Source organism: Vitis vinifera, chromosome 13 (genome assembly GCF_030704535.1).
Source record: "Vitis vinifera cultivar Pinot Noir 40024 chromosome 13, ASM3070453v1".
Taxonomy (NCBI): Eukaryota; Viridiplantae; Streptophyta; class Magnoliopsida; order Vitales; family Vitaceae; genus Vitis; species Vitis vinifera.
In genome coordinates this window covers 16670455-16686527 of record NC_081817.1, presented here as the reverse complement: position 1 = coordinate 16686527, position 16073 = coordinate 16670455, and the positions used below count along the sequence as shown (strand labels likewise).

At 32.7% G+C, this 16073-nt stretch overlaps 1 protein-coding gene across 2 annotated transcripts in view; it reads left to right on the top strand.

Annotated features, from left to right (window-relative positions):
* LOC100254096 (protein DOWNY MILDEW RESISTANCE 6) overlaps positions 1 to 16073 on the top strand; it is a 93718-nt gene that overhangs the window by 54850 nt on the left and 22795 nt on the right. Inside the window, exon 6 of one of the 2 annotated variants that reach the window (XR_009467223.1) lies at positions 4836 to 4889. The gene's annotated coding sequence lies outside the window, so the exon portion shown is untranslated. Of the gene's footprint in view, positions 1 to 4835; positions 15218 to 16073 lie in introns of those variants that run through there. The other variant, XR_787249.3, reaches the window with a different exon arrangement.

Below are 16073 nucleotides of genomic sequence, written 5' to 3'. Positions count from 1 at the left end.
TTCTAAAGTGTGACAGGCTAGGACCATAAACTGAAGAAAACCAGAATGACTCTTCTTCCTCTAACTCCAACTTGATTGTCATAAAGCAAGATCTTAAAACAACCTCCAAGCACTTAAACCTCAAAACATCCCAAAAGATTACCACTCCTCCCAAAGCCTCACTAGCTAGAAGAATTGCCCACTGTTTGTTTCTGACCTTCCATACCCTACTCACAAACCTCCTATCACAAGACTTTCTCTTTGTTTCTTGCAACAGGACAACATCTGGATTTTCAAGACAAAGAAAATCCTTTACTACTCTTTTTTTGTTTTTGGAACTAATACCTTTAATATTCTAACTAATAATTTCCATAAAAGTTGAAAAAACCTCGAAGACACCAAAGTACCTAGAAAACTAAAAAAGGCTAGGGGCGCCTAAAGAGGTTATGTTCTTTCTTTTGGAATACACCTTTTCCAATAAGCAACCATTGCTTTTGGACAACTAAACTCCATTTTTACTGTATTTGAAAATTTTGACATTCAAAGTACCCAAAACCGACTTGATGGAAGATATTTTTGAAGGAGAAATGCCTTCAATATGGAAATCCTCCAATTGAGCAGGACTTGACTCCCGAGACAAACACCTGACCGGGGAAGAAGCACTATTAGGGTTTATTTGGGGTTTGAAATAGTGTTAGAGACAAGAAAGAGTGAGTGGCAGTTGTTCCCCAAAACTATCAAAGCCTTACTATGTGTCCTCAAAGCTTGTGAAGGGCCCTACGCCATGTCATCTCCCATTGAAGCTGACTCGCTTTTGTAGCAAGTTAACTCCAACTTCTCTGTACATCTTTTTCTTCCCCTCTAATGATTGAGACTGCAATTATAAAAAATCAGGCACCATCTATCACCTCCAACAACGCCAGCAACACCATGTTTGGATTCATTTCCACCTTCACTTTAACTTTTGTTAAATCTATAAGCTGTAAAGTATCTCCATCCACCTCTATCACCTTCCCCCAATTCTTCAAAATGAATTGTAACTGGTTTTCATTCCATAGATGGAATGGGGCTGCAACTCTATCCAATCCCTCCTGAATTTTCCAAGAACCATTGTATTTTCTCTTGGTGACCATTTTCGTAATCTAAAAACCACTCCTCTTAAAACCAGTTTTCCTCGCGCTTGAAGCCACTTCGCTCTTTTGACTGAATCCACAAAGAAGACATCTTTGAAAGTTGAAAAAGGGTTTATGGAAATCATTTCTTTAACCCCCATCATTCTTGCAAGAGCCTTACCTATAACACCCCAATCTTGAACAAAAACTTGGCCTTCAAAAATCACAGTTATAGCCCACTTTCCAACTGGTAAGAAAACTCATTTCCTTGGACCGTTCTCGTCAACCACTCTTGCATAAGACCTATCCCCAGACCACCTTACCAACCCCGCTTTGTTCTTCACTTTTGCTTCCAATTCCTCTGTTCTAGTGATAGAACAAAAAGGGCTCTTTGACACAAAGAATATCGACTTCCTTAGGGCTCCCTATCCTCTACCTTTGACATCTTCAAGAACAATCAGAGAAGTAGTTTTTCTGTTTGTATTCGAAATTCTAATGAATCTTCCTCTACTATTGAAACAAATTTCCACCAAGTCCAACTTATGATTACAAAGAATAAGGTAACAAGTGAACACTTGCTCCGAAATCCAATAGTGTTTTTTCCATAAGTGTCGCACCAATAGTGATAGATATGGTAGGACATCTAGGGTCCTTGTATTTTACTGGAGTTTATTCTATGATTGCACTAACTTGCTCAATAAGAATGCTTTCTTGTCTATGGACATCTTTGTCTTCACCGTGCATAGGTCCTCCAGAAATTTTGCATAAACGAACGCTTGTTTCCCCATTTCAAGTAAAGGAATATTTACTTTCACCTGTTTCAATACTTCCAATACCTTATTGTATTTATTTTTTCTTTTTTCCCTTTAGAGCTTGAGAAAAAGGTACTAAAACTATGCTCTTTATTCAAGGACAAATTAATCAACTTTTCCTTGCTCTTTACTCTCCTCATTCTCCTTCATTTTGTTTGAGGAATTAGGCTTATCAGGGACAACTTCCTGCTTCTCAGATTCATTCTTTTTTTCTTGCTCAGCTTCTCTTAATTCCTTCTCACTTCACAAGGTAACAACTGCTTTAACCTCTTGATGATCACATGACAAGCATGCTTGACCATTCACTTCACATATGGCCTTTAGATTTTGATAAGGTTGAGCAGGGAACTTCCCTTTCTCCCCATTTACTCTCTAGATTCAATTTGTTCATAGTCATCTAGATATTTGTAATAACCTGTGATTTTTATGCATTAAACTTGCACTGCTCATCATTCCACTTTCGTTGCTCAGCAGCTGACCTTCTACTTCTTCATTACATTTCCCCTGCTCCTCAATAAATATCAAAGCTTCAAATGAGGCAGAAGTTTATGGAGGTCTAGAACTCTGTTAATTTTGAACATGGGGTGGATTCTAAAATTAAGGCGGAGAAACTTGATTAAACTAATTGAAATTGCTTTTGCTGCCCTGATATTCCTAACTCCCTTGAAAATTGACTAGGTTACTCCAGTATAAAATAGGGTGTTCCCCCAATTTGGATTGTTTGCATTTGAGAATGGACAATTTTTCTGTTGTCTGAATATGTTATCCTAGCTGACATTCCAGTCACAGTAGTTGTTCATCAAAATTTCTTTGATGATGGGAATGGTAGGACATTCATGTGCTGTATGCTCCCTTGATTCACATATGGCATGGATTTGAGCTATCTCTGATTCTTCATTACACATTTTTCTCTTGTCTCCAGAGCTTGAAATTCATTCTAGGTGATCTGTATATTCTTTGGCCCCATGGGTTAAACCAGGTTTTTGCTTTGTCTTTCAAAGTTAGAGGAAAAAAAAGCTTCATTCTCATTAGGTTCATGGAGACATTCTAGTCTTGAAATTAATGTAGAAAAAATTTCTTCAATCTCCTTCAAATGAGTGTAGGGATTCTCTCCTTGACATCCTCTAAAAATTGATAGCAAAGGTACAAGTTGGGAACAAACCTTGGCATACTCTATTTGAGGGATGAAGGAAGATGGAGATGGCATTATTTTCGGATTCAAATAGTCCATCATGGATCTGAAAGTGCTGGAATGGCTCACTCATAGGTATATTCTGGTTGTTTGGTCTTGTGGACCTTCCATGGTTTGATTTGGATTTAACTCTACAAGAACACTTTCTAGTCTTCCACTAGTGTTCCTGATCCAACAATACAGCATGCACCAAAGAATTCTTTCCCAAGCTCAACTAAACAACAAAAACAAAAACAAGCAAATATAAAACTAACAAATGTACAACAATATATTTACAAAATGGTTAGACAATAGAAGAAAAATGCATCAACAACTACTAATTTTCAAAATTGATCAACTATGGCGCCAACTTTTGGTTTATTGATTTGATTGTATCTTTTATTGCTGATATAAATGAAAATGAAACACTAATGTTTCCTTAGCAATAAGAGTTGCTTTGTCAAAGACCAATTAGCTTCTAAACCAATAATGATGGAATTAATCAAAAAGAGCTTATAACTTAGTTGAAAAACTGACATCGGAGGTGAAGCCACTGGGAAAGAGGATATAAAGGAGTCTGCCATCAGAAATAGTATCCGTTTAAACTGATATGAATCGTTATTGGATATTTCTATTAAGCTTCGTAGCATGCCTTTTCGTTTCACTATCAAAATCCTTGTCTTTGTTGTGGGTTCTGATGTCAAAATTCCTTTTCTTCATCTTCAAATTTCAATGTCATGTTCTGGCTTAGACAGGTCCCAATCCACTTAAGATTCCTCTCCAAATCAAAGTTTTATTTGATCCATGCATAAATTTGGATTTTACAGCTTGTCATTGGATTGCCCGGCTGACATTGAACTAAGATCCATTCATTTCGATAGAAAACCTTTTACTATTTGCCAATTTTGCTCACTTTTGGTTTTCAAATCGATAGTGGATCGTGGTGTTTGAAACGGTTCAATAGAAAGGATAAGAGCTAACTTCTTCAGGGTGTGCTATGAAAAATTCAACAATGGCTACTCTTGGTATCGATTCACATCAGGTTTCCTTTCCCTATCGGTTTGTCATCGCAATGGCTCCCACTATGGGAAATGGTATTAGGATGAACTTTCAATTTGACAATGACTTTCCCTTTGCATATCCACTAAAATGGCTCATCAGATTGGTATGTCACCACCATATTGTCAGTTGTCGCTTCCTTCATCTTCCTCCAATTCAGCTTGCATCTCTTGCACCATACTGCCCTCTGCTAGGATTTGAAACAATATGTTATGTTTGTGTAATTTCTGGAAATGGAACTTCAAGAAGAGCAAAAAAATATTCATAAAGCTGTTGTTATAATACCCTATTCTAGTCTGTTAAATAATGAAAACATCATGTAGTTTCTCTTTTTAATCTTAAATTCATTTCTATTTTATATATTTTTTAATCTGTTGTTATGGTTCCCTATTCTAGTCTGTTGCTTTTTTCACTTCAACATCTAACATTTTAGTTAAAATTTTTAGAGAACAAGTGTCTGAATTTCAGACTTGTTCTGAGCATTTTAAATATTTGAAATTTTCTTGGGCATTCCCTAGGTCTCATATCCCAGTACTTCAATGGAATTTACTGAATCTTCTAGATGATCAATCTTTTCATCATGAGTTCAATCCAATGGCTTACAATGTTGATATGGTTAATGATGTGCATGCTGCCATTGTTCATATACATCAACATGGTGAACTTAGCTGTGCTGAAATAATTTGTCTTTTTTGGTTGCAGTGAGAAAACCAAGAAGAACTAAATTGTTGTGCCTGACTTCTTTGTGGTTCTGAGGTATTTATGACTAAAAGTTTAAGTTGCTGCTTGTTGCACTCCAGGATAATGGTTGCAGTTTTCACATTAGTTGAGGATAGATGCTTGCTAATTATGTAGTTTAATTATGTAGTTGAATTCTTGGACTAGGTTTGACATCCAATCGAATTTTGTGATGGGTTTCACACTAACCTCTTGTTCTGACTAGATTTGAGTTCTTAATCAAACTACCTAATCATCAATACTAATGCTTAGTATATGATCATTAGGATAAGAACATGATGATCCATTTTGTATTTAAAGGTATCTCTAAATTATTATCACGCTATAAAAATTTGACAGTGTAATCATGAGCTGTTAGGATAATCATTTAGCATGGGAATGAAATAAGAAAAATAAACCGGATTTAGTGCCCGGTTATTCTATATTAAGTTGCCTAAAATACAAGCATAAACAAGAAATAAACTTCAGAAATTTCTCTGGTAATGGAAGCAAACAAATGCTTAATCAGTACATTAAAAATCTCATAAAAGTAATCCCACAGCAGATAAAAAATAAAAATAAAAATTCATAAGCAGATACCACATATTTGAACTTACTAAGATTGATAGGAAAAATTTGTGTAACATCTGTATAGTTTAGGCACGATGCCTTTCTTCATTGAAAAAAAACAAAACACGACTCTAAATTACTCAAATTACATAAATTTCTCATTCGGAAACTAACTTCTTCTGGTATATAATTAGTTGAAAGCTAAGATATCTAACCTGTTGTGGAAAATCTCCTTTTTCCATTTGGGAATTAATGAGCACCTTTGCTGCAAAATGCAGCCGAGTTGGTTCTATCCCTGCCTGTTCTAATTTAATGTTAAAAGTGAAGTGATGATAAGTATTGAATTAGTATCCTTGGTATTCCATTTTCTCATCAAGTGTTATTTCCATAGCTAATATTTATTAAAATTTGAGAAGACTCTTTATTTTGGTTCAACAGATGTTAAAATCACACTGTCAACTTAGATAGCTTTAACTGTTACCTTGATTTGGCATGAAAGGTAACTCTCTCCCCAATCACCAGAATCAAGCTATATCGATGGTAGAAAATCACAAGCTTTTCTGATGATTGAGCTATTTTCATAGATCTTGACACCAGCCAACAACCCCTCTATCCCAAACCATGTTCCATAGGTGTAGCAAACTCCCCATGACCTACGCAAGAGGACTTCAAATAATGCTAGATATTGGATTTCTTAGCTGAGATATTTAGTTCTGGATACCACTAAACACAAGTAGAAAATTCATCCCTTCATTCAACAAAAAATCTAACTTTTTAAACTTTATTTTACTTTTTGAAGGAACAAGCACAGTATAGTGCTCATAAATAGTTATAAAGTAGAAAACAATGGTCCTCCCAAAGCCAGAAAACTCACTATGAGCCATTTGGTTGTTGAATGATTTTATTGAAGTTGGTTGCCTGTCAATACTTCTGTCTCTTTCCTATGTCCTGGATACAGTTTTGAAAAGAATTGAAGACCTTGATTGCCGCTGAGGTGCATTCAACATTTCTAAAATATGATGCATGGTCCAAGAAAACATTGCTGTGTCATAAATACTCACCTAGAATTTTCAAGACAAATAAATGACAGTTGTTCTCATATGGGTCTGGACAGCTTGTGAATAATTCAGAATTTCGATTTGATCTACTTGTCTATCATCATATCTCCAAATGTTCCAGATGAATTGAGCATCTGAGAAACCTTGACTCATGAGCACTTCATTAAGTTACCATTCAACTATTCAAAAAGTTTGTTTGGAAGAGAACGCTTTACCTTCAGTATCCTGTGATGCCAAAAAGGAATAATTGCCTGGGTCACTGAATTATTGTCTAGTAGATCCATGATTGTGGATTTTAGAATATACATAGCACCTAGTTCTTATAGCAGTTTTGTTATGATTCATTTGTTTTTCCATGAAAAAAAAAAATATTTAAGCGTCTTATTTGAATTATGTATCCAGCTAGTTTTCTCTTTCCTTCCAAAAAGCCAATGCCAGAGGTTCTTGAAAATTCATGGAGAAAGCTATTATGGTAATAGTTGATTAGTACTCAAAACCAATGTGTTTCCTTATATAGAAATAGGTTTTTGAATACTAGATTGGGCTCTTATTGAATAATTCAATACTAGCACCTCATGGTATCAAAATATTCTATTCTAATAAATGACTGTAAGTGAAGCTTCTAGTCCTCCTCTATTGGATGCAATCTAACACCACGATAAGGTATCGAAATCACCCATTACAACAACCAAGGGTCCAAAAGGTTTAGGCTATTGTTGAAATGAAAGTCGATATGATTTGATGTAGGGGAGCACATTTTGATACAAGACTTAGAGGCATTTCAAAGGTCAAGAAGGTTTGAGCAAGTGTTGAAATGCAATCTAACACTACAATGGAGGAATCAAAATTTTCTGTGTTGCAGGTTCCAAATTTTCACTCTGAGACTTACCCTATTCGTCTCTTTCTCTTATTTTTATATATTTTAGGAAATTTAATAATGTTTTTTAGGGTTATTTATTACATGAAAATAAGAGAGAATAGGAGGAGGTACACGATATAGAGTTAGTGAGAAAAACTTTGATTAAAATTGTTCGGATTTTTTTAATAAATTATTCATAGTTTAGTTTAATTTAGTGTATAGGGTGTAATATGATCATGAGCAGCTAAATCCTTTCATTGGAGATGTAGTAATGAAGGCAGATGATATGAGGAAAACAGGTGATAAGAAAAAGTCATATTCTTCAATTATAGTAAGTTCCTAATCTTTAAATTTCATAAGCAAGTTAAATTCTTTGTTAGTTCATCCCTATTAGAGATACATAGAATGCATGTTAGGGGTTCGTTGGTGCATAAGAGATTATCAATGGTTGACCAAGTGTGATCCTATATGATTAATAACTAAAGAAAATTTACCATATAAATATTGAGTTTTAAATATTTTAAAGATTAAAACTTCTTATCCAATCATTCATTGAAGACTATCAAAGAATGAATTTCAAATATTCAAAACATGGTTCCATATGAGAATGATTTGTATCGGTGATACAATCTTGGAAAAACCAAAATCCTTCAAGTAGTATCTGTTATTTCTCAATCCTAGGTCTAAACCCATATTTATGAAAATCCCTAAATTTGTTTATCATTGTTTTCTCAATTAAAAATTCAGTTTACCAATCAAATCACATCTTTGATTCAAATAATTTTTCATAAAGGTTATTATTTGATTTGATCCAGACAAAATTAGTTAATTTTTTTTATTCCCTGAGAATGATAACTCAAAATACTACAAGTTGTGGTGATCTTTTCTCTAGTTTTTCTTAATCGAGATCACTATGTTATTAGGCTATAGTAAACTTATACAATAGACAAAAATTGATCTAGAAAATGGCATCACTACTAGGGAATTGATAATGAGTTTTGTCTAAGTCAATTAAGTACTCATTACTTTTTAGTTTTTAGTTTTTAGTTTAATTTTTAATTAGAATAGTTGTTTTTCGTTAACCATTAATTATTTTGTTGTCTCTTGTTTTTGCCTTTAGTTCTCTTTCTATTTTTTTCCCTTTTACTTTTTATATTTGTTTGGAAAAAGGACATTTTAGGTAGACTTAAAAGAGAAATTCAACCAACTTAAGGCAAGTATGGATAGCTAAGGAGATTAAACAAGCAACAACAATTAACAAGCCAAACCCTTCCAAGCTTGCAGATCGATGAGAGGTCATCTTAACCTTTCTAGGTCAGCACATCCTCATGTTTCTTTTTTCCTCAAGAGCATGTTATGATCAAACCACAATTAATGTCAATGTTGCCTATTTTTAAAGGGGGTATGGATGTGGAGGAAATTTGCTTCACAGTCTAGGTAGCAAACATGCCTATTGAAGTGATGAGGATAAAACTTTTTTCTTTAACATTAAAGATCCAGGCCAAGATATGGCTTAACACTCGTAATTTATAAAGTATTGGAAGTTGGACAAATTTTCAATCAATATTTTTTTCAAAAAAATTTCTTTCACACAAGATAGTGCACTGAAGAAAAAGATTTCCAACTTCAAAGCACCGGAACAAGAATCTTTGTTTGTATGTTGGAAGAGATCCAATGTAATGCTTGGTGCTTACCCACATCATGGATTGAAGATTTGGATGTTGGTGAGTTACTTCTATGAAGGAATGTCTCCTCAAATGAAGCAACTAGAGGAAACAATGTAAGAAGGCGACTTTATGAAAAAAAATTCAAAAGAAGCCCTTCAATTCTTAGATTACATGGTTGAAGTATCAATGAGTTGGGAAGATTCATTGAGTAAAGACATAACCAAGGATAAAAGCTCCACCAAAGCTCCAGGTGAATGACATCTTAAAGCAAGCCAATGCAATTAGTGCCTTTAGGCAAAGTAACAACAATCTCCCCTCTAACAACACATACAATTCAAGGTAGAGAAACCATCTAAACTTGTCTTAAAGAAGGAATAATCAATTTTAGTAGGGAATAACATCAACTCAACCCCTAAATTAGTTTATGCAATAAGGAAACCAATTTAACAACAGTCAAGGACAAGGATAACAACTGTTCTCTACTCAATCCAACTCCAATGAACCCCTATTTGTGAGCATTTCTTTTCATAAAGGAAGTTAAGGATTTGTGCAACAACCTTAATCAACTTCAACTACTCTAAGTATGGAAAATCTACTTCAATAAATCTATCAACAACAAGTTCAGTTCACCTTTGAGCAAAGATAATTCAATGAGGATTGAAGGAAGATAAATGAGGAAGAAAGGAAGATCAATATTCAGACAAGCCATACCATCTCCAACACCTGAGCCACAATGAATCCGATTTTTTCCAACCTACCTCAAGAAAAAGGGAGATTCCCAACCTAATCTCAACAAAATCTAAGGAATACTTGTGAAGCAATAGATTTTAAGAAGAATAAAGAGGTAAAAACAGTACTTACATTGAGAAGGAGTTGAAAACACAAAAACCAAAAAAGAATGGTAAAACTGATTAGAAGAAAGATTCAATTGTTTAAAATATAGATCAACAAATTTTAGAGAAGGAATTGAGTAAGAAATAAAAGAAAAAACAACAAGATAAGGGAAAGACACAATTTAGAATTACTTATCTTTCCTTTCAATACTTAGGAAGCCTAAGATCAATAAACAAACTTCTAATATTCTTAAAGTGCTAATGCAAGACAAGGTAAATATACCTCTCTCAAACATGATCAAATAGGTGCTAACCTGTGCAAAAATTTTAAAAGATCCTTACGCAGTTAAAAGGAAAATTAACATCAACAAAAAGGCTTTTCTAATAGAGTAGGTGAGTGCAATGATAGAAAACAAAGTCATGGTGAAGTATAAGAACCTAAACTATCTCACTATCTTTGTGCAAATTAGAGATTCATATGTGAAGAAGGCATTTCTTGACTTAGGCGCAAGTGTGAACCTCCTACCTTACTCTATTCATTAGCAATCAAGATTGGAATAATTAAAAGCCATGTTTATAACTTTATCCTTAGCTAATAGAAAAATCAAAATACCTAAAGGAGTGGTGGATGATATGCTAGTGCTAGTTGAAAAATTCTACAGACATAGAACCTTTGAGGAAAGGGGTGAATTCAGTTCCAATTATCTTAGCACAAACATTCTTAGCCATTACTAATGTACTTATCAATTGTTAGAATGGGGTCATGTAATTGTCATTTGGGAACATGACTCTGAAGTTGAATGCATTTCATCTATGCAAGTAACAATAATCATGAAGAGTTTGAACCTGAAGAAGTATGCTTGATTGACACTTGAATTAAAGAACATGCAAATCAACTCATGGAGAAGCATTAGGATAAAGTACTAACTAGTTTTCCAAGGAAAGAAGCTTAGCTAAATGCCATTGAAAAGAGAGATATGAAGAAGGACAACACTTGTTGAAAGAAGAAGAAGGTAGGACTAGATGTTAATAGCATGTAAATAGAAAACATTAAGCAGGAATAATCTAAAAAGTTCCAGGAGAAGAGATGTGAATTGAAACCACTACTATAGGGATTGAAATATGTTTTTCTTAGTGAGAATGAAGGAAAACCAATGGCAATTTCAGTTTGACTTCATGTGGACTAATGAGAGAGAAGATTATTAAAAGCTCTTAAGGAATGCAAGGAAGCCATTAGGTGGTCCATATAGACTGTGAAGAGGATTAAACCCTTAATTTTTACATACGTGTCTAACTAGAGAGGGTTGTGTGACAACCCAAACCCGAAGGCTAGGACATCACATTCATTTCATATGTGAAGCATAAATGCTTAACATGAGAGTGAACTAACAAGAAAAATTAATCAGCAAAATGTTAATCCCAAAACTTATTCGAAGTAATAGTTAAGCTAACAAAAAAGTCTTAACTAGAAATTTGTCTTTCCATACAAAAAAAATCAATAAATCAAAATTTTGATAATTCTCTAAAAGTAGTAGTAAAATAAACCACTAGTATCCAAACAAACTAGCCTCATAGCTAAAGAAATCAAGGAACTTCTGGAGTCCTTCCTACCCATGTTACTTCTTCCTAGAATCAAGTGTCCTTGAAAAGATTTAATAAAATGAGTAAGCTTGAAAGCTTAATATGAGGTAGAGATCAAGTACATTTATTTTTCAAAAATGAAATAGGGAATGCTTTCAACATGAATATAATCAAAAGAAACAAAATTGTATTACTTGTGTTATTTTCATAAAAGTATTAAATCAAATTTTTCGATAAACATGCATATATTAAAAAAAAAATAGTTAATGTTGGGATAGAGTCTTGAAAAGTATGATATTATGTAACTATTTTATATTCATTAATAAATTTATTTATTTATCTTTCTTGTTTACTTTACTATCATATTTGCATTATTTGGTTATCTAAGCATACATACTCATATCACTTACATTGTACATGATTTAGGTGCATTAGAAGATGTACATAGAATATAAGTCATGGGTTCTTTACAAGATGATAAGTTTTTGTAGTCAGTTCATGGATTTGAGTAATCTAGTACAAACTAGAGTATACTACCTCCTAATAGGAGGGTTGACTTGTCTTGGCAGTCAAGATGGGTTTCCCATAGTGAGTGTACTAATGTGTGCAGTTACACATTGGACAGGACCTACAGTGAATCATGATGTATGGGTATTAGTTATCATAATTCAGCAAGCTACCATACTGCATAGACTCTCAACCTTGTGAGAATATTAAGCTTGTGTCAAAATCAACAAGAGACTTTGACCTATGGGTGAGACCTTAATGTGGTCATATATCCCTATGAATTAGGTCACTAGTGATGAAGGCTGGTGGCAACATGAATTCCCAATAAATGCACCATGCTATCTCATTAAAGTGAGATAGTGTGTCCTCTTAGGTGATCTAAAAGATGTGTGATCTAGAAGACTATGCCCATAACATTTCCTTATTGGAAATTTGACATTTGCTCCTTAAAGTTGGAGTATGTCAATTAATCACGTAATAAGTAGATCTATAATTTAAGGATTTGAGAGGTAATCTTAATAGGTGATAACACTACCTTGTTATATTACAGACACTAGTTAAAAGGGGTTTGCATGCAATGGATTATTAGGCACGAACCTAAGGTTCGCCTCATTGTAATTACATAAAATACCATATTGCAATTGATTCTCTTTAATGGAATATTGAATCAACTTCAAAATTAGATTTTAAGGGAGTTAATATTTTTAGGTGGGTCCTAGTGGTCCATTTTCAAGCTTTTATTTCATGGAGGTACATTTTATTTGAAGATTTTGGTTTTCTAGTTCACAAGTGTGCAGAAGGGCATTTTGATAAAAGCATAATGTTACACTAGATCTTATAACTTGTCTTTCTGGTATGAGCTAATTAATTAATTAGAGCTTATTGAGGCTAATTAATTAATTAGGGCCAAGTTGGGCTAGATTAGGTTACCCAAGTCTCATTTGGGTTTAAGTCATTTAATCTAATAATGAAGCCTATAAATATCCCCTTATTAGGGGTTAGGGTTTCATTTTTTACCAATCTTCTTCCAAAGAAAATTTTCAAAGAGAAAACCTTAGCCATCTTTCAAGAAAGAAAAGACCATTCTATTCTTGTGTCTATTATTATGCTTAGAGAGATCGGGTGGAAGACTATTGGGTAGACGAGATCTATGACGTCTTCAACGGTTTTAAATTCTTATTTAACAAATTCTATGGAATGCATTTGATCTAGGACCGTCTAGATTTAGGTGTATGTGGATCCATATTTTTCACATGCATTTGAAAAACTAATTTTTGAAAAAGATGGACTTGCTACTTATTTTTATTATTTTTTAAAGGGAAAATAAAATAAGAAATAAAACCTTAAAAATGACTTTTTATTTGGAAAAATATGTTTTTGAAAAATAAGTTTAAGTTTTGAGGTTAGATTGCCTATCGAGAAGGTACCATAGGATAGTACCCCTCCAAACCCTAAATAAAGGTCTTTACTAATTAAATTAAGGTAACTATGATAATCAATTTGTAAATCAATAGTTACCAAGGGAGCAATAACATGACGATGGTGTTGACAAATAGAAACATAGCAATAAAATATTCACACACGACATACATATCAAATGAAATCAAATAAATAGGGAATGGAAAGAGTACCTTAAAAACAAGTCAAAAACTTTTATAAAACAATAAATGTAAACAATAATATTAAAATCCTATGTCATACATAACATGAATCAACTTTGATCAAAAATAAAAAATAATAATAATGCATAGGCAACAAATGAATCTAACATACATACATCCACAAAGCATACTCAAATGAAATATAAAAAATAACATAATGATGTAAAAAGATACATACTTGATGTGTGTGACATGCTCTCAATATAAATCTGGATTAAAAGAATTCACAATTATACATAAGAAAAAAGGAATTATCTAAAATGAACAAAACACTTAGCAATAGGGAAAAAAATGAAGTGTTCATGAAATAAATCAAAATGAAATATTTAGATATGGTATTTTATCAAAATAAAAAATTTTCATCACCTTTAAAGTGTTAAAAATGTAAAGCAAGTGTCAAAATAATTTAATCAATCACCAATTATTCCATATTAAATTGAATTTATTATCACTTTTCGAAACATTCAACAACATGGTAGAACAAAGGAACATAAAAAATAAATCCTAAAAAAAATATCTAGAAATGAAATTTCACCATGAAAAAAAAAAAAAAAAAAGACAACATCTTTTGTATGTCTAGATTACAGCCCAGAAGGCAAAATCATTAAATTATGTTCCGATTAATACCAGATTCTATCACAAGCATATAGATCAGAAACAAAGAAGATTTTAGTATCATAAAAAGATGAATTTATTTGACTAACCTAGAAGCACGATAAAATCAAGAGAAAAATTGTACAATGTATTCGATAGGCCTATATTACAAAAAAATAGCAGCATGATTAAATCACATAAGGAGAATTTTTAAATGAATCCAAATAGACTTTGACTATAGAATAGGGTCAATGTAGTGGGCGTAGGAAATTTTTTTTTTCCTACTTAAGAATAACTTTTGAACAAAGAAGCATCTTAAAATTAACTTCAAGACGTGTAGACTAAGGGGAAAAAATATCATACAAAATTAAAAAAAATCAAGAAATAATTTATTTTTATAAAATTGGTGCAGGTGTATAGAATAGTGTCAAAACAGGACCTATTTAATAACCAATGTAGATCTCTCAATTAAAAAATGATTTAAAATCAAATAAAGTCTAATTGATAAGTTTAAAAGGTTAGTAATAAGTTAAAAGTATGAAATTCATTTTAGAAAAACAATAAGCCATTCGATTCCAATTTTTCAATTAAGTGGTTAATAATACAACAAACACTGGCAATAGGTTTTTTCAAAGTTAGATGTATGTAGGGCTTCACCAAGTCCCTATTTAATATACACAAATTTAATTCATTCATTTTTAACCTGATATGATCATTAGCAAGCTCATCAAGGTAAAGAATCATTCCATTTTGTTCAGAACCATGAACTTGGATTCATATATCACAAAATCAAAATTCATTTGAAAACCAATGGAAAAATGCACACCGATTGAAATTGGTTGCATGTCTTTTGAAAATGATTATTTTTTTTAACCCTAGTGACCTAAGATGAATTTTTAATAGATGTTAGAGGATCGATCTATTTAGGAAAAGGTTTACAAAAGAAAAAACAATTTTAAAGACCCTAAACACATAAAATATCAGACACAAACAACAATGAAAAAAGTGTAATGCATGAAGATGATTATGTGGCTATAGGTGAACAATCTAACCATCCAAAACAAAAACAAACAACCCAAAAATAAGATCAAAGACAATAAAAAATCAAATAGAGAATCTATTAGTTACCTATCATGTATTGTCTAAGGAGCCTCAATCAAGTGAAAGTAATTCTAAAGAAAACAATCTTAACCTCAATTATCATAGACATCAATTAACATTAGATCAATCAACCATTCATCAACTTTTTATCAATATGTCATCAATAATCAAAGTGGCCTTCATTATTCACCCTAAACAAAGAGAATTCCTATACCTAAGCAAGATGGAAGGAAAAAAAAAAATAAATGAAGAGATTATCATAATCAAAATATGAAAAAAAAAAAAAAACATACCTATCCTCCAAAATGATACAAACTTATTCCTTTCTTGTTTCCCTATGCTGAGTCTTGTCTTTTTTCTTTTTTTTTTATCTTCAAGACTTCAACTTTTCTAGTCAAAATGCCTCATTTTTTCTTCAATATCAATTGTCGGTAGCCCTAAGTCCCTCTTTCAATGGAGTGGATCCTCCACAGAAGCTTCTCTAAAATCTTCAAGTTTCTCTATCTCAAGATGGTGTCCTAGTACCCTTCCATAGAAACCTCTTAATCTTTTTCTCTCTTCCTTATCATGAACTCTTCAACTCTCTATGTCGCACCCCCTTCCAAAGAGAGTTCAACCCTTTCTCAAACTTTCCAATGGCGTTAAGTTAAAGAGTTCCCATCAATTCTCCTACTCAATCACAGGAATATCCTTCTCATCAAGCATGGTATCCTTATTTTTTTTAAAAATCTATCTCCAAAGAATCCTATGGCATCTCAATCTCCCCAAAACCATGGATCTCACTTCTTAAAA